Source organism: Emys orbicularis, chromosome 14 (genome assembly GCF_028017835.1).
Source record: "Emys orbicularis isolate rEmyOrb1 chromosome 14, rEmyOrb1.hap1, whole genome shotgun sequence".
Lineage (NCBI taxonomy): Eukaryota > Metazoa > Chordata > Testudines > Emydidae > Emys > Emys orbicularis.
In genome coordinates this window covers 44,882,763-44,906,077 of record NC_088696.1, presented here as the reverse complement: position 1 = coordinate 44,906,077, position 23,315 = coordinate 44,882,763, and positions in this window count along the sequence as shown.

Here is a 23,315-nt window from a genome sequence, read left to right as displayed (position 1 = left end):
CCCCGGCTGTAGCCACCATTCTCCCGCCACCTGCTTGCTACCCATTTCCTCTTGGATTAATTACCCTCATTAACTGTTTGTATCAGTGTAATGCCTCCGAGCCCCAGTCCTGGCCCAGGGCCCGGCTCTGCTGGGCGCTGCACAGTCACCGAACAGAGAGACGCCCCAAAGAGCTTCCAGTCTCTCTGTGAGACAAGAGACAGTGGGCGGGGGGTACAGACAGACCAATGGGGGGGCGTACTAGAAACAATGACTCGCTATTGGCCAGCGTGACAGGCCGGGCTCTCAGCTCACCAGCAGCCTGGCCCTTGTCAAGAGCCTGGCTGCATCGCAGCACAGGAGAGTTTGAAGGGGGGATTGGAAGGAGGGACCGGTGCAGATGTTTGCAGGGAGCTCTTCCCAAGCACGAGGGGCAGCATGAAGGTGAAAATTCACTAAGTGGGCCGGGAGGCTGGCAGCACGGGCAGAGCAGAGGGGAGCGACCATAGGGCTGGTGGGGTCAGGCCATGACAGAGGGGGAGCCATGGAGGGATGCAAAGAGAGGGGATGACGGGCTCAGAGCACCAGGCTAGGAAAAGGATCTTTGCAGCAGATTCTGTCTGGATCTGAGGAGGGCGAGATTGCACTAGTCCCATTTCCATCTGTTAAGCCAGGCCAAGGCCGAAACCGTTTCCTCCCCCACTTCGCCTCCTCGCTTTCCGCTGCTTGTCAGTTAATGACGCTCCCATCGGTTGCTGTCACCGCTAGGAGCAGGGAGTATCTTTGACCTGCAGCTTTCTCTCTCCAGCCTGTGTCCCATGCGGCTGGACCTTGCAGCTCCCCTAAATATCCGATGCGGCCGCAAGTCACCGGCCCAGGAGCTTGTCACCCTGCCCCTCAGGTTCTGCAGTGCTCTGTCCACATCTCCCAGCAGACTCTCTCCAGCCGGCCAGGCTGGTCCCAGCCCGTGAGCTTTGCTGTCCCTGCTTCACATCTCTTCACGTCCCAGCTCGCTCTGCATGGGCGCTCTCCCCTGTCTAACCATCACCCACCATTTCCCAGTTGCCCTGCCCACCTGCCTTCTCCCTTTTATTTCTGCCCGTTTGTAAAGCCGGCCAATTGCAGCTTCTAGACACAACTGTGCCCAGCGACTCGCTGAGGAAGGTGCCAGCTAAAACAAAGTCCCCTCCCAGCTCCCTCCTGCCTTCCCAGTCCCCCTCCCTCCCCTCCTCTCTGGACCTCAGCAGCTCCAAGTCACACCCTGGTCCTCTCAGGTCACACTCCCTGGCGCTCTCCCCTGCTCTTTCTGCAGCTCTATCAGCCGGGTGTTCCCCTGCCCCCCGAGACTCTCTCTCCTTCCCTTTTCCAAATGCTGGAGCCCTTTGGGGGCTCATCGTTTTCTCAGGCCCTAGGACAGCTCCAGTCCTCCCACCTGGCTCTCCGTGGGCAGCAGGCTGGCTTTGGTGGGTGGTTACTGGGGTGTCCCTCTTTGGGGCCCAGGCCCCGCCCCAGCCAGTCAGATGTAACTGCCGAAGAGCACTGGGCCAGCACACTCGGTGCGTCCGTCCTCCCCTTTCCCACCCACCCCCCTGTTCAGCGTCTCGGTCTTGTGCCTGGTGCTGCTTTCAGCAGGACGAAGCCCATAAATTCTGCCCACAACACTGGCCTCTCTAACCCATCTAGTCATGTCTCTGTGGTTGCGAGGGAGGCTCGGTGCCCCCATGGCTGCGTGGGGCGTTGCTATGGTTACAGGTGGCTGTGGCTCTTTTCAGAGCTGGAGGTGGGGAGGAAGCTTGGGTTGAGTGCCCCTCCCCCAACAGGCCTTCCCAGTCTTCCCATTGCCCAGTGCTGCGTGGGGAGCCCCAGGCTGCATCCCATGGGTTTGGGCCACGTGCTCGGTTCCACCTTCCTACCATTCCCCTGTACAGCGCCTCTGCCGCGGTGAGATAGCCACTGGGTGCCGGAGGTGTGGTGTCCCCGGGGGGGGCGCTTTGCGGCCTTAGAAACACTTCCACTGGTTTGGGATTTGGCTCGAAGAGCTGAGCACGAGGGAGCACGAGCTCCCCAAGGCCAGACGTCTGTGAAGGGTTCAGAGAGCAACCGCGATGGGGCAGGGTGCAGCCAGGCGCTGGCAGTGGGGAGCCCTGGAGCTGACCCAGCAGGCAGCATTTCTCCAGGGCACCAGGTCGGTCTGCCATGGGGAGAGAGTGTCTGGTCACTAAGTAAGTTATCCCACAGGCCACCTGCAATAAACCACTCTGGATAGGCCATGGGGCTGCCTAGGGGCAGGCTCAACATGCACCATGGCTTGAAAATGCACCATGTTATCACAGTGCAGGGCACCTGTATTCCCCCAGAGGGGACACCTCCACTAGCCTCCAGGCGCCTCGCTGTCACCGCTCTTGGGTGGGGCCACGTCTCTCTCCCCTCTGAGCGGGGTGTTTCCCGGCTGCACAGCTCCCTGCCTACATCTGCTATCCCCCAGCTAGGTAAATTCCCTGGTTAAGATACCCACAGATCTTCCTGCTGCACATTTATCCTTCAGGTGAAGTGTCACAGAGGAAACAACACAAGATCCCACACGTGTGCTCACCAGAGACCACCCCAACTCCTACAAGGGCTGTGGTTGAAGATCTGTCCTCTCCCCACGTGTTCCCTAGGAACTCCCCCCAAAGTTCAGTCTGTCTGGTCCATTGTTTTAAAAGCGGCCTTGAAGCACATCCACTTCCCAGTGTTTGCATTCGTCCTGTTTCCTCAAAAGAAGATACGTCCCAGCCCATGATAATACAGAAGCATTTATATTTTTAACACGACAACCTCCTAAGATACTTGAGCTTAATTCAACAGAGGGTCCTGTGGCACCTTTAAGACTAACAGAAGTACTGGGAGTAGGGTGACCAGACAGCAAATGTGAAAAATCTGGATGGGGGTGGGGGGTAATAGGAGCCTATATAAGAAAAAGACCCAAAAATCGGGACTGTCCCTATAAAATCGGGACATCTTGTCACCCTAATTGGGAGCATAAGCCTTCGTGGATAAGAACCTCACTTCTTCAGATGCAAGTAATGGAAATTTCCAGAGGTAGGTATAAATCAAATTGAGGTTCTTACCCACGGAAGCTTATGCTCCCGATACTTCTGTTAGTCTTAAAGGTGCCACAGGACCCTCTGTTGCTTTTTACAGATTCAGACTAACACGGCTACCCCTCTGAGCTTAATTCAGTAAGGATTGGCATATCTGTCACACTAACATGCATACCGGACGAGCAGAGAAGGGTGGGCTTCGCTCCCCATCTCCGGGACCCACCGGGGTACCACTAGGCTCTTTGGGGGGAAGTGAACTGAGGTGTGGAGCTGAGAGCCCATGACATTCAGGCAGGACAGAACGAGCCCCAGAGTTCACAAAGGGATGGAGGGTGTTTCCGCACTAGGGCTGGGACACGTTCCCAGTCCCTCAAGTGGCCATGCCCTCATGTCGGGGGAAGGGGAGGTGCTAAGGAGGCCACAAGTGTAGGTAGAGCCTAACCCCCCCCTACATTATTTGTCTGGCTGGAGGGACGGAGAGGTGAGGGCTGGTGCATCTCACACCCACAGACCCTTCTGTGCAAGGGGAGCTGCAGATCTATGGGGAAGACGCCCTCCAGGAGAGACCAGCAGCAGCAGCAGCAGCTCCTTCTTCTCACCCCACAAGAGAACACTGGGCCCTACCCATCCCAGTGCTTAGCCTGTGGCCTCGGGAGCCCTGGCTGGGACCGCAGAGAGCTGCCTGGACTCCTGCTGCTGGCTCCGCTCCTTGCTAGCCAAGCTCGTGTCGGCCGTACGCTCGCCCAGCGGCATTTCCCCGTCCCGCTGTCTGCCCATCACTGCATCGATCTGCTCCAAATGTCAGGGAATGTTCCAGACATCCATGGGCAGAGCCTCTTGTCCTGGGGCCAGTCGGCACATCGAGCGGGGGACACGGAGCTGCTGGCCTCCCTTGATGGCACCATTAAACCCTGCAGCATAAGGACAGCCCCTGCTCCCCCGCCCAGTGGAGGGTAGCCCTGGCACCCTGCATGAGGGAAGAGAAGTCAGTGCTCTCCCTGCTGGGAGCCCGAGGCCCGTAGGACCTGCCAGAGGAGAAAAGAGACGAAAGGTTCATTCATCCCTGCCTCCTGCTTACATCCTGCACCCTCAAAGGTGGGGGATAGAGGGCACCAGCCACCCACCCCCCCTTCAATGGAGGAGGGGAGGTACCTGGGGCAGGGGAGACCCCCAGACCCCCTGGCGTGATCGGGAGACTGGTGTATTGGGGGAATAGAGCCCCTGGCATGGCAGGGAGAAAGGGGACAGCAGGGATAGATGTACACAGAATCTCAGGTGTGTGGGGCGAGAAACTGGAGGATCCTGGTATAGGGAAAGGGAGGGTCACACAGAACCCCTGCCATGGGAGGTGTCATAGAATCATAGAATATTAGGGTTGGAAGGGACCTCAGGAGGTCATCTAGTCTAACCCCCTGCTCAAAGCAGGACCAATCCCCCCGTTGGGGATTTCTTTTATCCCGGACGGCTCAGATTTTGTTGTCCAACCGCAAAGAGACAGGCAACGACCAGCAAAGATCCAACTATCAAGCTCTTTATTGTAGGCATGCAATACAATAGAGGACTACTACCCGTCTCCATAGAACCAGCCCCCTCCCCTCTGCAGATGCAAACTATCTTTATTAGCCACTTCGCCGCGTCATCACTTACGTCACGTCATCACTATATTTTCCCAGCTATATTTTCCCAGCATACAAGAGAGGAACAATGAACAACTGTTATGTTTTGATAATCTTCATGGTTAGACAAAGAAATACAAGTTACTTCAAAAAGCGTCTGCAAGCATTCTCCCCAGCCTCTGCAAGCATTCTCTTATCTAGCAAGGTCAAGCAACCAAGCGCCTGACTGTTTCAGCTAGTATATTTTTTCAGTAGGCCTCGCTGGTTGCTAAGCAGAGCAGGCCATCAAGGCAAACTCATCAGAGGTAAGAGGGGGATGGAGGGCATGGGGGAGTGGATATGGGGGTGCACACAGATGCCCTGCCATTGGGGATGTGAGGGGAATGGAGGGCATGGGAGAGTGGTTATGGGGTGCACATAGAGCCCCTGCCGTGGGGGTGGGTCAGAGAGAGAAAGAGGACATGGGGGAGTGGTAATAGGGGTGCATGCAGAGCCCCTGCCATGGGGGGGAGAGTCCCTGGCAGGGGGGAGATTGGGGGAGTTCCAGGGAGTCCCTGAAATAGAGGGGATGGGAGGAGGCTTGTGGGTGGACTGGCAGGGCACTAACTATCGTAACTTGGGCTTTCCTTGTTGGACATATAAATGTCTGCTCCCTCTTTGACTCCAGCTAACTCCCTGTCCCTGAATCCTTGTCCACAGCGGTGCAAAGCTCTCTCTGCGTGCGTGCGTGTGTGCGTGCATGTGTGACTGCTTTGTCGCTCCCAGAGGTGGGAGCGATGGACCCCTGCTCGGCCTGCACTCTGCACAGGTGGCAGTGATGGCACAAGGTGACAGGCTGGGGGGAAGCCCTGGCCACAAGCGGTTTGTCTGGCCATCCCTGGGGCTGGAGCTGTTCCCCACAGAGGGGAGGGCAGCGGCAGAGGGCTGGGTTTCTCCCTGCAAACAGGAAGCAAAGAGCAGAGGCTATAAATCTATGTTTTTACAAGAATGGAAGAATACAGCAGACAAGTACAAACCTGAAAGTCCCCAGCGTGTGCCAGGCCGTCAGTGATAAAGGTGCTGGAGGCCGATTAGAAAACTCAGTTCCTGGTGTGGGGTTCAGTAATCGCTCAGCCCAAGGTGCTGGAGAAATCCTCTGTATTCAGCCAGGCAGCTCCAACTCCCTCTGCCTCACAGGAGGAGGCTCGGCACCCCCTCCCCAGCCTGCTGGCCTGCGAGGCTAACCCAACCCACTGACAGGTACAGGTCCCCACTGCACCTGAGAGCTAAACTCAACTGCACGGGCAAACTGGAGCAAATCTCACCCCTGGCTGGAGACACTGAGCTAGGGTTACCATACGTCCGGTTTTTCCCGGACATGTCCGGCTTTTCAGCAATCAACCCCCCGTCCGGGGGGAATTGCCAAAAAGCTGAACATGTCCGGGAAAAATACCGGCCGGGCACTTCCTCTCCCGCGGCTGCTCTGCTCCTCCCCTGACTCAGACTTCGGCTCTGTTTAAGAGCCAAGCTGCCCGAGCCAGCGCTACCGGCTTCGGGCAGCCCCCGTGCCTCCAGACGCCGAGCCGCCGGCCGGGCACTTCCCTTCCCGGGCTCCAGCTGCTCTGCTCCGGCGGCGCAGGGTCCGGAGGCAAGGGGGCTGCCCGAAGCCGGTAGCGCTGGCTCGGGCAGCTTGGCTCTTAAACAGAGCCGAAGTCTGAGTAAGGGGAGGAGCAGAGCAGCTGGAGCCGGGGAGGAGAAGTGCCTGGCCTGCGGCTGGGGTCCGGAGGCAAGGGGGCTGCCCGAAGCCAGAGCGCTCGGGCAGCTCAGCTCTTAAACAGAGCCGAAGAGTCAGGGGAGGAGCAGAGCAGCTGGAGCCCGGGAGGGGAAGTGCCCTGCCGGGGGCGCAGGGTCCAGAGGCATAGGGGCTGCCCGAAGCCCGAGCGCTACCGGATTCACGGTTTGCCGGGCAGCCTCCAGACCCTGCGCCCCTGGCTGGGCGCTTCCCCTCCCGGGCTCCGCTGCGCTGGGGAAGCGCTGGCCGGGGGCGCAGGGTCTGGAGGCTGCCCGGCAAACCGTGAAGCCGGTAGCGCTCGGGCAGCCCTTTTCCTGTGGCTGGGAGGGAGGAGGGGGAGTTAGGGCGGGGACTTTGGGGAAGGGGCGGAGAAGGGGCGGGGCCGGGGGTGGGAAAGGGGCAGGGCCAGGGCCCGTGGAGTGTCCTCTTTTTTTATTTTTTAAATATGGTGACCCTACACTGAGCCCCTCGCTCTGACACCACCTGCTAGAGCGCCCAGCAGGAGGGGAGGGTCCCAGCTTCCTACCAGCCCAAACTGAGCAGCAGAACATTGTCCCGATCAGCTGCTGGGAGCCAGTGACTCGTTCGCTTGGGCACTGGCATCCCCACGCCCTCAGCTGGCCCCAGAGTCAGGGTAAAACAGGTCCTGCAGAGCAGCTCATTTGAACCTCCTGTGCAGAGAGCCCTGCCAGCATGAGCCCTCTCGCCCTGCAGCTCCCTCCTGTCAGCCCTGGCCCGGCCCAGCGTGGAGCTCCCTCCCTCCCGTGCGCGTACATGGGTCAATGCATAGCTCCATGCATGGCTCCAGCGTGGCTGCTGTCAAGGGCTGTGCCGTTCCGTACGACCAAGGCTGTGCTGGCAGCTTTGTATTGTTCCAAGTCAGGCCGCTGGCCCGTGCAGCACCTTGTCTTTGGGAGATTGGCTAACGGCTATTGGAGCTTCACCCCCATCTCACTAATCCTGGGGACGAAGCTGCATGTGGTGCAGGAAGCTGGCCTGGCCCAACCCGGCCCGGCCCTGTGTCCTGTGTGTGTGGCTGAGAGAGGGCAGGGGAGAGTTTGCCGTGTTCTTTGGAGAGCCAGTGCCAGTGTCTAGTTCCCAGCCCAGAAGCCAGAGGGGCTGCACCGTGGTGCAGGGGTCGAGGACCCGCCTGGCATGGACGCTCCGCCTGGTGTCAGGGGCGAGGCGCTGGGCAGAGACGTTACAGGGGAGAGGTGCTCGATTATTGGCACAAGGTCCTTGGCAGCCAGCTGTAGCCAGGCAGAGAGCGGCTCTAACCCCACAGACTGCCGGGCAGGAGCCGAGCTGCACTGGACAGAGAATGGTTCTCCCCAGCGTTGCCAGCCCCTCCTTCGTGGGCAGGTCTCCAGAGAGCCCGTAGCTCCCGCTCTCACTCCAGCCCCCTGGCTCTGCCGTAGTACCGAGCCCGGGCTCTGGTCTCCATACGCTTAGGGCTGCCCCGGTGCCCCTGCAGCAGCTGGCATCTCAGCTTGCTCTCTAGCGGCATCCCCGGCCCCACCCCTGCCATTCACTGGCTCCCTGCAGCCCGCTTTGTCTCTCCAACTCTTTCAGCAGGAAGTTTGAAACCAGTTTCCTGACCACGTGGCTCCTGCTGCCCTCTGGGTGCTGAGCTGCCCTGACCTCACTCGCCACGGTCCTGGCACCGGCTCAGCCCCGGCATTGGGAGTCCAGCCTTTCTGCTCTGCTGGACATAGGGGGGTTAGTGGTTGCCCAGCTTTCAGGCTGGCTAAATGCTACAACCCCAGCCTGTGGAGGCCAGGCCAGGCCAGGCAGGGCCCAGGCAGGACTGTTGCATTAGAACAGTGGGTTTATTGAGGACACCAGCACAGCTGATGGCACGGTCACTGGAATGACCTGGCCCAGGGCTCCTGTTGCGTTGCTGGGAGACGTGTCACCAGGGAAGAACTTTCCCTTCCCAGCTCACAAAGGCCCCGTTCTCCTTCTCGGAGAGCGTGGGGATCCCTCAGACACTCACATCCACCGTCAGTGGGGCCTGCACAGGGCAAAGGAGAAAGAGGGGAAGGAGCCTGGTGGGAGGGGAGAAAAGAGCACCCATGGGCTTAGCTTAGGAGAAGGGAACCTGTCACAGGGTGACTGGCCCTCTAAGGGGAATTGGGCCCAGCCCCATCTCTGGCTGATCAGCTGCAGCTGTGGGGCAGAGATCAGACAGTGTGGAGATCCCTGGTCCTCGCAGGAGCCAGCAAGTGCTCAGTTAGCGTGAGAGCGCAGGGAGGGGGCAGGGTCCCGCAGGGGAAAGCAGCTGGTTCATATGTGACTCAGGCTAGGTCTATACTACCCGCCTGAATCGGCGGGTAGAAATCGACCTCTCGGGGATCGATTTATCGCGTCCCGTCGGGACGCGACAATCAATCCCCGAATCGACGCTCTTACTCCACCAGCGAAGGTGGGAGTAAGCGCCGTCGACAGGAAGCCGCAGAGGTCGATTTTGCCACCGTCCACACAGCGGGGTAAGTCGGCTGTGATACGTCGAATTCAGCTACGCTATTCGCGTAGCTGAATTTGCGTATCTTAAATCGACCCCCCCCCCTCTAGTGAAGACGTAGCCTTAGGCTCAGTGCAGTGCTGCTGGCAGCAGGCTGGGAAGGAGAAGAGAGCAGAGAGGGTCGGCTGGAGGCCCAGGCACATGAGCTGTGGACAGGAATCCTGTAGGGGTAGCCAGGTCCCTGCAGCAGACCCTGGGCTGGGGAAAAGGCCATAAGTGAGATGCTGAACTTGTGTTAAATGGTTTGATTTGGAAGGGAAGGGAATGGAGCACAGAGACCTCAGAGCAGCCAGTCTTGGCCATTCTGCCCCATGGACCAAAATGTGACACAGGCCCCCGCTCTCATACCTCTACACCCCTTATGACAGCTGAGGAGAGTCAGTGCTGGGGGAGCGCCATTGCCGAGTCTCCTCTCACCCCGTTCCAGCCAAGGCCGGCTAGACCAGCTGCCATTCTGGGTACACAAACCCTGCCTGCTGCAATGGCTCTAACAGCCCCGTCAGCCTGACAGCCCGGGCGTCCCTGCCTCACACTGCCCTGTGCTCCTGACACGGATCCCTTTCTTCCCCTGCCTCTTGGCCAAGGAACCGAGGACGAGCTCCCAAGGGTCCGGGAGCAGAGATTCAGAGTGAGTCCCGAGAGCTGCCCTTGCAGCTGAGACTCAGGTTCTCGGCTCGGCCTGGCCATCCCTGGGCCCAGGTAGCCACCACTGCTGGGGAGCGATAGGGAAAGCAGCTGGTGCCCTCGCAGAGCTGCAGCTCAGCACACACTGCACTCACTTCACAGCAAAGTTAGCCTGTCCTGTGAATGGCACCTAAGGAAGGCTGGGCTGCTGCTGGGAAGAGGTAGAGGGAGAAGGGACCAGAGAGGCCGGGGAACCTGAGACAAAAGCTAACCAGCAATAGATGCAATTGGCACAGGAGGGGCCCTTGCTCCCCAAAGCTCCCTTTCCATCATGCTTGCTAATTATTCCATTGGGGACTATTTGTCACGGAGAAAGGATACACTGGAAACCATCACCACCCTTTGCTTTAAGGGGACGGAATCTACTATGGGAGCTGGACTCTACTGGTTTGTAGCCATGCCGGGGCAGGCTGGGGGAAAATCCACAAAGGGATTTAGGCACCCAAACTCTGGTTTTAGGCCCCCTAATTCCAGATTTCGGCCACACTGCAGCCCATCAAACCACTGCTCAGCTGCCACCTCATCCCATGGGAGCCTGAATTTCTGCTGGAAAAGTTCCCTGGGCCCTTGAGTGAGACAGGCTCCTAGGGGCCCCAATGTGGCCATTCTTATGGTAATGTACCTGGGTCTGTGCATCGCATCGCTCTTCCCCTGGCTCTCTCGGGGCCTAGGAGTTCGGGGGTGGAACGCTGAGCATCACAAAACCTTCGCCACTTGTGGATCCGGGCCTACAGGTCCATTTCTCAGGTGGGATGGGCTCTGCCCCCACCCCAGGGCCCTGCCCAGATTGGCTCATTGATCTCGTAACCAGAGCCAAAGGGAAGGGAATTGTCTCAAACCCCATTGCAGCCGGCGACCTGCCCTCTGTCGGGGCCCTTACCTGGCTCACCAGCAGGGGCCCCGTCACGTTGGTTGCATACACCAGGGACATGTCCTCTGGTGTCTCAGACTCTACTGTTTTCAGCTTTATCACCCCAGCTTTGTTTATCAACAGATTCAGCCCTGAGCTTTTCAGATGCTCCTCGACTCTGGCTGCTGCCGCCTTGATGCTGTCTGGGTCTGTAGCTTCTATAGAGACAGAGCAGGGGGTTCAAGTGCGTGATTCCTCCTCCCTCATGACATCCCATAGCACACCCCTCTTCCAGGGGCCAGGGCACTTCTTACCACCGTAGTAAGGGGGGGAGTGACAATTGGGGAGAAGCTGCTGCTGGGCCCAGAGAAGTGGGGTTGTGGGGGGGGCGGCAGCAGGGAAGGATAATTGAAATAAAAACTCAGACCCAGCTGTCTACACTGACGTAACCTTTATTGAAAATTACTTGGCAAACTCAATACAGAGGGAGGCTACTCCGTGTTTCCTGGATGTTCATTTTCCTGCTCTATTTCATACCCTGTGGGCAGAGGGGCCCTGGGGGTTTGGTGGGTAACTAGGAGGGGACAGTTAAGATAGGGATAGGGATTGGATGGCAGTTCCTCTCTCTCAAGGGTGAGTAACCAGGGAGAGATGTGCATGACGGATGGACTCTTCCAGCTGGGATTCTCCTCACATACACTGGCAGAGGAGTTGGGGGGAGCTGAAAAATGAAAAGAGGCTGAAAAACCTGATTTGATGTTTAAAGTCTCAAGATTTAGGGCCCAATCGCGTGATTTGGGGGGGGTCTGTCTGATGGATTGTGATCTCTGTGGCTGGCAGTTCTGAAGGCGGGTGCTGGGGCTTCCTGAGGGGGCTCCAGGCTAGGGAGTGGGACTGAGGGGTTCAGAGTGTGAGAGGAGGCTCCGGGCTGGGTCAGGGGGTTGGGGTGTGGGAAGGGGTGAGGGGTCTGCCTGGGAGTGCGGGCTCTTGGGTGGGGCCAGGGATGAGGGGGTTTGGTGTGCAGGAGGTGGTTCCAGGCTGGGGCTGAGTGATTTGGAATAAGGGTGGAGTCCCAGGGCTGGGACAGGGGGCAGGGGATGGGAAGGGGTGTGGGCTCCAGGAAGGAATTTGGGTGTGGGAGGGGGCTCAGGGCTGGGGCAGAGGATTGAGGTGTGGGTGGGGGTTCGGATGCAAGCTCTGGGCAGTGCTCACCTCGGAAGTGGCCAGCATGTCTCTCCAGGTCCTAGGCAGAGGTGCAGCCATGGGGCTTTGCGCTCTGTCCCCATACGCAGGTGGCCCCCGCAGCTCCTTTGCAGGACTGAACCCAGAGTTCCATGGCAAAACACCCCAGCTTTATAGTTGTAAATTCCCATTTGAGTCCATGCATTTTGCAATGTTATCCTGTAATCATTAGTCCTTAAGTGGTGTTATCATTTGATGGTTCTTGTCGGGCTTCCCATCGTTATCTCCTATTTGTTGTCTCGCCTTCGGGGGTGCCTGCCTCACCTCTGAGGTCGTCAATGCTGCTAACATGTTTAGCATCGGATACAATGGATGTTTTCTGATTGTCTCCTAGTCTTTCCAAGTCTCTCACTTTTTCTTGACCATCTGGACATTTGTGATGGCTTTCACACCTTATCTTTTCCTGATGCAGGCATTCCTCATTCACACAAACAATCTCTTACAGAAACCTTCAAAGGTATCCAGACAGCAGTATTTTATATTCAGCAGAATACATTGTAAATCAAGCCTTGCTAAATCTTATAACTAAAACAATTCACATTGGGGCTTCAGGCCCTCAACATTCGTCTAATCTCCTTAACATAGATACAATACAAGATCCTGTCTCTTACTTAAAAAACTTTAAAACAAAGAAATGTATATTTAACTAGAGTGCCTAATTTGTAATACATATAGAAAACCATAGTAGACTGTCATAACTATAAAGGGAAGGGTAACAGCTCTCCTGTGTACAGTACTATAAAATCCCTCCTGGCCAGAGACTCCAAAATCTTTTTACCTGTAAAGGGTTAAGAAGCTCAGGTAACCTGGCTGACACCTGACCCAAAGGACCAATAAGGGGACAAGATACTTTCAAATCTTGGGGGGGGAGGCTTTTGTTTTTGCTCTTTGTTTTGGGGGTTGTTCGCTCTTGGGACTAAGAGGGACCAGACATCAATCCAGGCTCTCCACATCTTTCTGAACAAGTCTCTCATATTTCAAACTTGTAAGTAAACAGCCAGGCAAGGCGTGTTAGTTTACCTTTGTTTTCTCAACTTGTAAATGTACCTTTTACTAGGGTGTTTACCTCTGTTTGCTGTAACTTTGAACCTAAGGCTAGAGGGGGGTCCTCTGGGCTCTTTAAGTTTGATTACCCTGTAAAGTTATTTTCCATCCTGATTTTACAGAGATGATTTTTACCTTTTTCTTTAATTAAAAGCCTTCTTTTTAAGAACCTGATTGATTTTCCTTGTTTTTAGATCCAAGGGGGTTGGATCTTGATCCACCAGGAGTTGGTGGAAGGGAGGAGGGGGGATGGTTAATTTCTCCTTGTTTTAAGATCCAAGGGGTTTGGATCTGTATTCACCAGGGAATTGCTGAAGAGTCTCTCAAAGCTACCCAGGGAAGGGAATTAGCATCGAGAGTGGTGGCAGTGGACCAGATCTAAGCTGGTAGTTAAGCTTAGAAGTTTTCATGCAGGCCCCCACATTTGTACCCTAAAGTTCAGAGTGGGGAAGCAGCCTTGACGTGGTGGCAGAGCGGTGGGATAATTTTAAACCAAAAGCCAGTAAGATTTTTTTTCCTCCTTTCTAGCTGCTTGGAAAGCAGAGCTGAAGGTAGATGCATATCTTATCTCTCCTTGCCTGAAGGCAGAGGTATTAAGTTTTTTTTAACAAGGGTCTTTGTTAAGAGAAGGGTTCAATCAGTGAGCAAACAGCTGGTAAAAGGAGTTTACAAGCTGAATTGTTTTTTTTCTTTCTACCTCTCGGGGATAGCTAGTTAGAAAGTCTCTGTTACCTCAGCAGCAGCCTGAGCTGAGTGCATCCCAGTTTCAGTCAACTGCAGAGGGGTGTGGCCCAGCACAAGAAAACAGGAAAATGACTACCAAAGAAGTTTCAGAGTAGCAGCCGTGTTAGTCTGTATCCGCAAAAAGAACAGGAGTACTTGTGGCACCTTAGAAACTAACAAATTTATTAGAGCATAAGCTTTCGTGGGCTACAACCCACTTCTTCGGATGCATATAGAGTGAAACATATATTGAGGAGATATATATACACACACATACAGAGAGCATGAACAGGTGGGAGTTGTCTTACCAACTCAAAATACTCAAAAACCAGTGGGAGAACACTTTAACCTGTCTGGCCATTCTATGACAGACCTGCGGGTGGCTATCTTAAAACAGAAAAACTTCAAAAACAGACTCCAACGAGAGACTGCTGAGCTGGAATTGATATGCAAACTAGACACAATCAACACAGGATTAAATAAAGACTGGGAATGGCTGAGCCATTACAAACATTGAATCTATCTCCCCTTGTAAGTATTTTCACACTTGCTTCTTATCAAACTGTTTGTACTGAGCCATCTTGATTATCACTTCAAAAGTTTTTTTTCTCTTACTTAATTGGCCTCTCAGAGTTGGTAAGACAACTCCCACCTGTTCATGCTCTCTGTATGTGTGTGTATATATATCTCCTCAATATATGTTTCACTCTATATGCATCCGAAGAAGTGGGTTGTAGCCCACGAAAGCTTATGCTCTAATAAATTTGTTAGTCTCTAAGGTGCCACAAGTACTCCTGTTCTTTTTACCAAAGAAGTAGCTAACAAACTAGAACTGGCCAGACTAGAAGCAGAAGAAAATGAAAAAAAACATCAGAGACTGCTTCAATTAAAAAAACTCAAGAAAGAAGCTGAAGAGAAAGCCAAAGAGGAGGCCCACAAGAGAGCTATGGAGCTGAAAGAAAAAGAGATGGAGGAGAGGGAAAAAGAGAGGAAGCATGAACTGGAATTAGCAAGGGCTAGGCCGGATATACCAGCCAAGCCTAGCAACCCCTCTCCAGGTACCACTTCCCATCCCAGAAAATTCCCCACCTACAAGGCAGGCGAAGATACTGAGGCCTTCTTAGAAAATTTTGAAAGGGCCTGCCTTGGATACAGCATCACTACAGACCAGTACATGGTAGAGCTGAGGCCGCAGCTCAGTGGACCCTTAGCAGAGGTGGCGGCTGAAATGCCTAAGGAACACATGAACAGTTATGAACTTTTTAAAAACAAGGCCAGACTCAGAATGAAGCTAACACCCGAGCATGCCCGTCGGTGGTTCAGAGCCTTAAGGTGGAAACCAGACGTGTCATTTACCCAACATGCCTACCACATTGACAAAAATTGTGATGCCTGGGTATCAGGAGCAAATGTTAATTCTCTGGAAAATCTGGTTTTCCTAGTAAAAATGGAGCAGTTTTTAGAGGGTGTTCCTGAGGAAATAGAAAGGTACATCCTAGATGGGAAGCCCAAAACTGTAACCGAGGCGGGGGAGATTGGAGCCAAATGGGTGGAGGTGGCAGAAAAGAAAAAAACTAGTAGCAGTTGGAGCAAATATCAGAAGGGGCAAGCTGAAACAAAACCTTACCACCAGGGACAACCCAAGGCCCCACCCACATCCCAAGGGAAACCCCAGACGCCTTCTCACCCCACCACACCAGTCTCCACCAACCAACATCGCCCCGGTGATACCTTAGCAGGGCGATGTTTTAAATGTAATGAACTGGGACATATAAAGGCTCACTGCCCCAAGAACCCCAACTGATTACAGTTCATTACACCACAATCACACCAAAGATCCCAAGACCCAGATGCCTCTCTCATACCCTCGGAGCGAAGGGAAACCTTGAGAGTGGGTGGAAAGAAGGTTATCACTTGGAGGGACACTGGGGCACAAGTGTCAACTATCCACCAATCCCTAGTGGACCCCAAACTCATCAACCCAGAGGTTCCAGTGACAATTCAACCCTTCATGTCACAGTCTGTAACCTTGCCTACAGCCAAGTTGCATGTTCAGTACAAGGGCTGGTCAGGAATGTGGACTTTTGCAATCTATGACAATTATCCCATCCCCATGCTGCTGGGGGAAGACTTGGCCAACCATGTGAAGCTAGCCAAGAGGGTGGGAATAGTCACCCGCAGCCAGGCTAAGCAAGCTTTCACCCCCATCCCTGTTCCTGAGCCGTCCACCAGGGCCCCATCTCTGTTACCAGAGACCCAAACAAAGGTGCTGGAACCGGATCCCCTGCCAATGACTGCAACAGCCATAGTGGATCCAATCCCAGAGACCCAGCCAAAGCCAGTCCCAGAACCGGAACTGGCAACGCAACCAGCACCAGAACCATTGCCAGCACTGAGTCCAGCGCTTGCAAACCCGTCTACAACTCCAACGCCAGAGGGCACCAGCGAGCCTGAACTGGCAGAAGCAGCAGATAACCCTACCCAAGAGGCTCAGCCAGAGCCTGAAATACCACATAGTGCACCAGCGGACAGCGGTTCACAGTCAACGGAAACAGCCCCAGCACCTGCATCGCTTCCAGAGGGACCAAGCCCCAGTCCACAGTCCAAGGAGGAACTGATGTCTCAAGCATCAAGGGAACAGTTCCAGGCTGAGCAGGAAGCAGATGACAGCCTTCAGAAAGCTTGGGTGGCGGCACGGAGCACCCCACCGCCTCTCAGCTCTTCTAACCGATCCCGGTTTGTTGTAGGACAAGGACTTTTATACAAGGAGACTCTTTCTGGTGGGCACCAGGAAGACTGGCATCCTAAAAGACAGTTGGTAGTTCCCACTAAGTATCGGGTAAAGCTCTTGAGCTTAGCCCATGATCATCCCAGTGGCCATTTTGGGGTGAACAGAACCAAAGACCGGTTGGGGAAGTCCTTCCACTGGGAGGGAATGGGCAAGGACGTTGCTAATTATGTCCGGTCTTGTGAGGTGTGCCAACGAGTGGGAAAGCTCCAAGACCAGGTCAAAGCCCCTCTCCAGCCACTACCCATAATTGAGGTCCCATTTCAGCGAGTAGCTGTGGATATTCTGGGCCCTTTCCCAAAGAAGACCCCCAGAGGAAAGCAGTACATACTGACATTCATGGATTTTGCTACCCGATGGCCGGAAGCAGTACCCTTAAGCAACACCAGGGCTAAAAGTGTGTGCCAGGCATTAGCAGACATTTTTGCCAGGGTAGGTTGGCCCTCCGACATCCTTACAGATTCGGGAACTAATTTCCTGGCAGGGACCATGAAAAACCTGTGGGAAGCTCATGGGGTGAATCACTTGGTTGCCACCCCTTACCACTATCAAACCAATGGCCTGGTGGAGAGGTTTAATGGAACTTTGGGGGCCATGATACATAAATTCATAAATGAACACTCCAATGATTGGGACCTAGTATTGCAGCAGTTGCTTTTTGCCTACAGGGCTGTACCACATCCCAGTTTAGGGTTTTCACCATTTGAACTTGTGTATGGCCGCGAGGTTAAGGGGCCATTACAGTTGGTAAAGCAGCAATGGGAGGGGTTTACACCTTCTCCAGGAACTAACATTCTAGACTTTGTAAGCAACCTACAAAGCACCCTCTGACACTCTTTAGCCCTTGCTAAAGAAAACTTAAAGGATGCTCAGGAAGAGCAAAAGGCCTGGTATGATAAACATTCCAGAGAACGGTCCTTCAAAGTAGGAGACCAAGTCATGGTCTTAAAGGCGCTCCAGGCCCATAAAATGGAAGCGTCGTGGGAAGGACCATTCACGGTCCAGGAGCGCCTAGGAGCTGTTAACTATCTCATAGCCTCCCCCACCTCCAACATAAAGCCTAAGGTATACCATGTTAATTCTCTTAAGCCCTTTTATTCCAGAGAATTAAACATTTGCCAGTTTACAGCCCAGGAAACAGATGACGCGGAGTGGCCTGCAGGTGTCTACTACGAAGGAAAAAGGAATGGTGGCGTGGAAGAGGTGAACCTCTCCGCGACCCTTGGACGTCTGCAGCGACAGCAGATCAAGGAGCTGTGCACAAGCTTTGCACCAATTTTCTCAGCCACTCCAGGATGGACCGAACGGGCATACCACTCCATTGACACAGGTAATGCTCACCCAATTAGAACCCCACCCTACCGGGAGTCACCTCATGCCCAAACTGCTATACAAAGGGAGATCCAGGACATGCTACAGATGGGTATAATCCGCCCCTCTAACAGTGCATGGGCATCTCCAGTGGTTCTAGTTCCCAAACCAGATGGGGAAATATGCTTTTGCGTGGACTACCGTAAGCTAAATGCTGTAACTCGTCCTGACAACTATCCAATGCCACGCACAGATGAGCTATTGGAGAAATTGGGACATGCCCAGTTCATCTCTACTTTAGACTTAACCAAGGGGTACTGGCAAGTACCACTAGATGAACCCGCTAAGGGAAGGTCAGCCTTCGTCACCCAGGCAGGGGTGTATTAATTCAATGTACTCGCTTTCGGGTTGCGAAATGCACCCGCCACCTTCCAAAGACTTGTAGATGGTCTCCTAGCGGGATTGGGAGAATCTGCAATTGCCTACCTCGATGATGTGGCCATTTTTTCTGATTCATGGACAGAACACTTGGAGCACCTGGAAAAAGTCTTCGAGCGCATCAGGCAGGCAGGACTAACTGTTAAGGCTAAAAAGTGTCAAATAGGCCAAAACAGAGTGACATACCTGGGGCACTAGGTTGGTCAAGGAACTATAAATCCCCTACAGGCCAAAGTGGATGCTATCCAAAAGTGGCCGGTTCCAAAGTCAAAAAAACAGGTCCAATCCTTCTTAGGCTTGGCCGGATATTATAGGCCATTTGTATCACACTACAGCCAAATCACCGCCCCGCTGACAGACCTAACCATAAAGAAACAGCCAAATGCAGTTCAGTGGACTGATGAGTGTCAAAAGGCCTTTCACCAGCTTAAGGCAACACTCATGTCTGACCCTGTGCTAAGGGCCCCAGACTTTGACAAACCATTCCTAGTAACCACAGATGTGTCCGAGCGGGGCGTGGGAGCAGTTTTAATGCAGGAAGGACCAGATCAAGAATTCCATCCTGTCGTGTTTCTCAGCAAGAAACTGTCTGAGAGGGAAAGCCACTGGTCAATCAGCGAAAAGGAATGCTACGCCATTGTGTACGCGCTGGAAAAGCTACACCCATATGTTTGGGGACGGCGTTTCCAACTACAAAGAGACCATGCTGCGCTACAGTGGCTTCATACCGCCAAGGGGAATAACAAAAAACTTCTTCGGTGGAGTTTAGCTCTCCAAGATTTTGATTTTGAAATACAACACATTTCAGGGGCTTCTAACAAAATGGCTGATGCACTCTCCCGGGAAAGTTTCCCAGAATCAACTGGTTAAAAATTGTTCTTGGAATGTGGAACATATTGTTAGTTTTTATATAATCAGTAGTATGTCTAAAGGTGCATGTGTCTTATTAACTCTGTTTTCTCCTAGAGCTCCAGGAAGAAATCACAGCCAGTGTGGAACCGGCTGTCCAACACTATCTGTAATTTGGGGAGCGTGTCATAACTATAAAGGAAAGGGTAACAGCTCTCCTGTGTACAGTACTATAAAATCCCTCCTGGCCAGAGACTCCAAAATCCTTTTACCTGTAAAGGGTTAAGAAGCTCAGGTAACCTGGCTGACACCTGACCCAAAGGACCAATAAGGGGACAAGATACTTTCAAATCTTGGGGGGGGGAAGGCTTTTGTTTGTGCTCTTTGTTTTGGGGGTTGTTCGCTCTTGGGACTAAGAGGGACCAGACATCAATCCAGGCTCTCCACATCTTTCTGAACAAGTCTCTCATATTTCAAACTTGTAAGTAAACAGCCAGGCAAGGCGTGTTAGTTTACCTTTGTTTTCTCAACTTGTAAATGTACCTTTTACTAGGGTGTTTACCTCTGTTTGCTGTAACTTTGAACCTGAGGCTAGAGGGGGGTCCTCTGGGCTCTTTAAGTTTGATTACCCTGTAAAGTTATTTTCCATCCTGATTTTACAGAGATGATTTTTACCTTTTTCTTTAATTAAAAGCCTTCTTTTTAAGAACATGATTGATTTTCCTTGTTTTTAGATCCAAGGGGGTTGGATCTTGATCCACCAGGAGTTGGTGGGAGGAAGGAGGGGGGATGGTTAATTTCTCCTTGTTTTAAGATCCAAGGGGTTTGGATCTGTATTCACCAGGGAATTGGTGAAGAGTCTCTCAAGGCTACCCAGGGAAGGGAATTAGCATCGAGAGTGGTGGCAGCGGACCACATCTAAGCTGGTAATTAAGCTTAGAAGTTTTCATGCAGGCCCCCACATCTGTACCCTAAAGTTCAGAGTGGGGAAGCAGCCTTGACATAGACATTATAGCTTATCCTAAAACAAAAGGGTGACCATAATCAGTCATAAGGATTGTTCTGGTCTGTCATTCCTTTCTGCTATTCAAAAATGGTGGCTGGCAGGATAAAATCAAATCATACATTAATTCTCATGGGGCATTATAAAATCCTGCTCCTACACCTCCCGCCGACAACTGGGGTTAGCTAAGGGGAGCTCCAGGGAAAGAACTCTCTGCCACCAGCTAACGATGAGACAGGAGGAGATGGAAGGAGCCAGACCTTATTTGTCTATTTGTTACCCCTCATCTCAAGGAGAACAGTCTGTTTGGTTTGGTTACTAGTCAGTGAAGTTCTCAGAGCAGAGCTGGTGAAATGTTGTTCTCCTCATTGTGTGTGAGAAAGGGCAGCACAACTGTACCCAACATGCCCTGAATGAGGAGCAGCCACATCTAGTACCTCAGTCTGACACAGCTGGGCAGTGGAACCAGAAACAAATCACTAGGCAAAGAGTGGCACAGGACGTCAGGAGCAAATATCAGGGGATAAGGATCCCAGGGTCCTAAAGCACTTTAATCTCTGCAGTGCTAAGTGACTTGTAGTAAGGAGCTGGATCGAGTACAGTGGAACCCCGCTATAACGCAATAATTGGGGTCCAAAAAATTCAATCGCGGTAAATGCGGGGTCGCGTTATAGAGGGGTTCCACTGTACTTGTGTTCAGTTTACAGCAAAGTGTGCACCCTGGCTAGCAGGAGGGAGGGAGCGGGGGGAGAGAGAAAAGGGGGGCGGCCAGCAGGGCCGGCTTTAGGCCGATTCGCCCTGGCGGCGGTCGTCTTCGGGGGGCCGCGCTCACCTGGCCAGAGCGCCGGCCAGAGCACGGCAAGCCCCGCAGCCCCGCTCTCCCGGCTGGAGCTCCGGCTGGAGTGCGGCAGCCCCGCAGCACCGCGACGCCGGCCGGAGCGCAGCAGCCCTGCTCTCCCAGCCGGACCGCGGCAGCCCCGCAGCCCCATGACCCCGGTCATACCGCTGGCCGGAGCACCGCAGCCCCGCAGCCCCGCTCCGCGACCCCGGCCGGACCTCCGGCTGGACTGCCGCAGCCCCACAGCCCCGCAGCAGCCCCGCTCTCCCAGCCAGACCACCGGCCTGAGCACGGCAAGCCCCGCAGCCCCGCTCTCCCGGCCGGACCGCCCGCTGCAGCCGCCGGGGACAGAGGTGAGAACCCCAGGGGCCAGCTGGGGCTGCAGGGAGAGTCGCTCTTGCTGCAGTCGCCGGGGCATGGATCCCAAATGCCCCGTGCCCGCTGCAGCCACCGGGGCCAGACTCGCCCCGCGTTAGAACCAAATTTGCGTTATCATGGGGTGTGTTATAGCGGGGTTCCCCTGTATTTTAGAGGCAGTGGCAAGGTGCCCTGGTCCAGCCCTGCTACAGTTATAATGGATCTCAGACTGTAGCAAGAGACAATGCAGAGGCAGCGCTAAGGAATCCAAGTCATCTTTTCCCTAGAGGGGCTGCAGACAGACCTACCTGAATGCACTGCACTCCCGGGTTTGGCTACTTCATTAACTACTAAGGAACTGTGAGTACTGTGTAAGGGAGGGGAAACCGAAAGGACTGTCCAAGGTACCAAGGTGTGAGTGTCTTACTTAGTACTGGCAGGAACGTACAATGGATTTATTGTTCCTTTCCCCTTAACACAGTTTTCCTTGTTTTAGACACTGATTTGGTGTTTGCGCGTGGGGAAGTTTTGCTTGTTTAGGGCACTGTTGTGATAACCGAGCCTACAAATGTACCTGAATTGTAAAATCAACTGTGAGAAGTGGGTAAAGGTTCATGCAGTGACACAATGAGCTGTCATATCAAACTGTGTGGGGAACAAAACAGGGTCTACACATAACACAGCTCTTCAGTGGTAGGATTATGACTGGTAAACAAGAGAAGCAGAGGATGGAACCAAAATCAATGTCTTGAAAGTTAGGCCTAATTGGTGGACAAAATAACGGGAGGATGGATTATTCCATCCATCGCCTGCTTGGGGCCATGAAAAAGAGACTTTGGGGGAGAACAGAAAAAGAACATTTACCATCACCATGGCTGTGGGGGCAGGACTGTTGCCATGACACCAGACCTTGTGGGAGGACACCAGACCATTGTCACGTATTCAGTGACGACCTCAACCTGACACTTGAAATATTTGTGATGTTCGGTGTAAGTGAACATTTGTCACTAGTCATTTGTTGGGTGGCGAGATAGACTGGGGAGTCTAAGGGGGCTGTCTGTGACTCCATGGTAAGACTGTTACAGCGATCCAGGAGTTCCCATTTGGTACCCGCTTGGTGAAATCTAATTGTAGAGCACCCCACCAGATCGGGGTCTCCGACCTGCATCTGACAGCCTGCCCTGAGGTAGGAACGTGGGCGTGAGCCGCTCCAGACAGCGTATCATGCACAGATATGATGCTGTGGGGAGAAGTGAGGGCAGCGTGCCACTGAAGCTGCAGAGGGTAGCAACAGAGCAGAGTGAGCTCCAGTGAGGGCCCTTTCCCCTCCATGGCCTGTGGACAGTGAGCCGCAGGGGTAGATGGCCCCTTGCCTATGCTCCTGGGGCGGGAGAAAGGCCGTGAGTGAGATGCTGAACTTGTGCCAAGCAGTTTCCTTGGGAAGGGAAGGGAAGGGAAGGGAAGGGAAGGGAGGGGAGTCGGTCAGCTGGAGAGTATTCTTCAGTGCAGGGCCTGGTTCCTTCGCCCGCCAGCTCACGGAGCCATGTTCCTCCTCAGAGCTCCCGACGCCAGCACAAAGACCTCACGGCAGCCAGCGCTGGCTGTTCTGCTCCATGGACCCAAATGTTACACATGCCCCAAGTGTGTGTGGGGGGGCAGTGAGTCTCCTCTCACCGCATTCCAGCCAAGGCCGGCTAGACCAGCTGCCATTCCAGCTACACAACACCAGCCTGCTACACTGGCTCTAACAGACTGTAGCAGGGTGGTCACCCCGCTCCTGCCTGGAGGGGTTAAAAACAGCCCTGGAGAGGGCTGTGGCTGGGGAAAGGCTGATTGGGGAAACAGCCTCAGCTGGGGCCACGCCCCAATCAGGCCGCAGCTGACCCTATAAAGGGGCTGCTAGGCTGGAGCTAGGCAGTCTCTCTCTAGCTGTTGAGAGGGATGGGCCTGGCTGCTGGAAGCTGAGCTGGGTACCTAAAATGGAGCAGGGCTGGGGAAAGGCCAGAGGAGCTGGGGAGCTCCAGCCTGGAAAACCCCCAGGCTGCATGCCTTGTTAAACGCTAAGAAGGTACTGGGGTTGCAGAGGGGCAGCCCAAGGGTAGGCAGAGGCAGCAGGTCCAAACCCTCCCTGCCAATGATGAGTGGCACTTACACTGCAGTCTGCCCCAGGGAATGGGGGCTAGATGGTGACTGGCAGTAGCCCAAGACTGAGGCG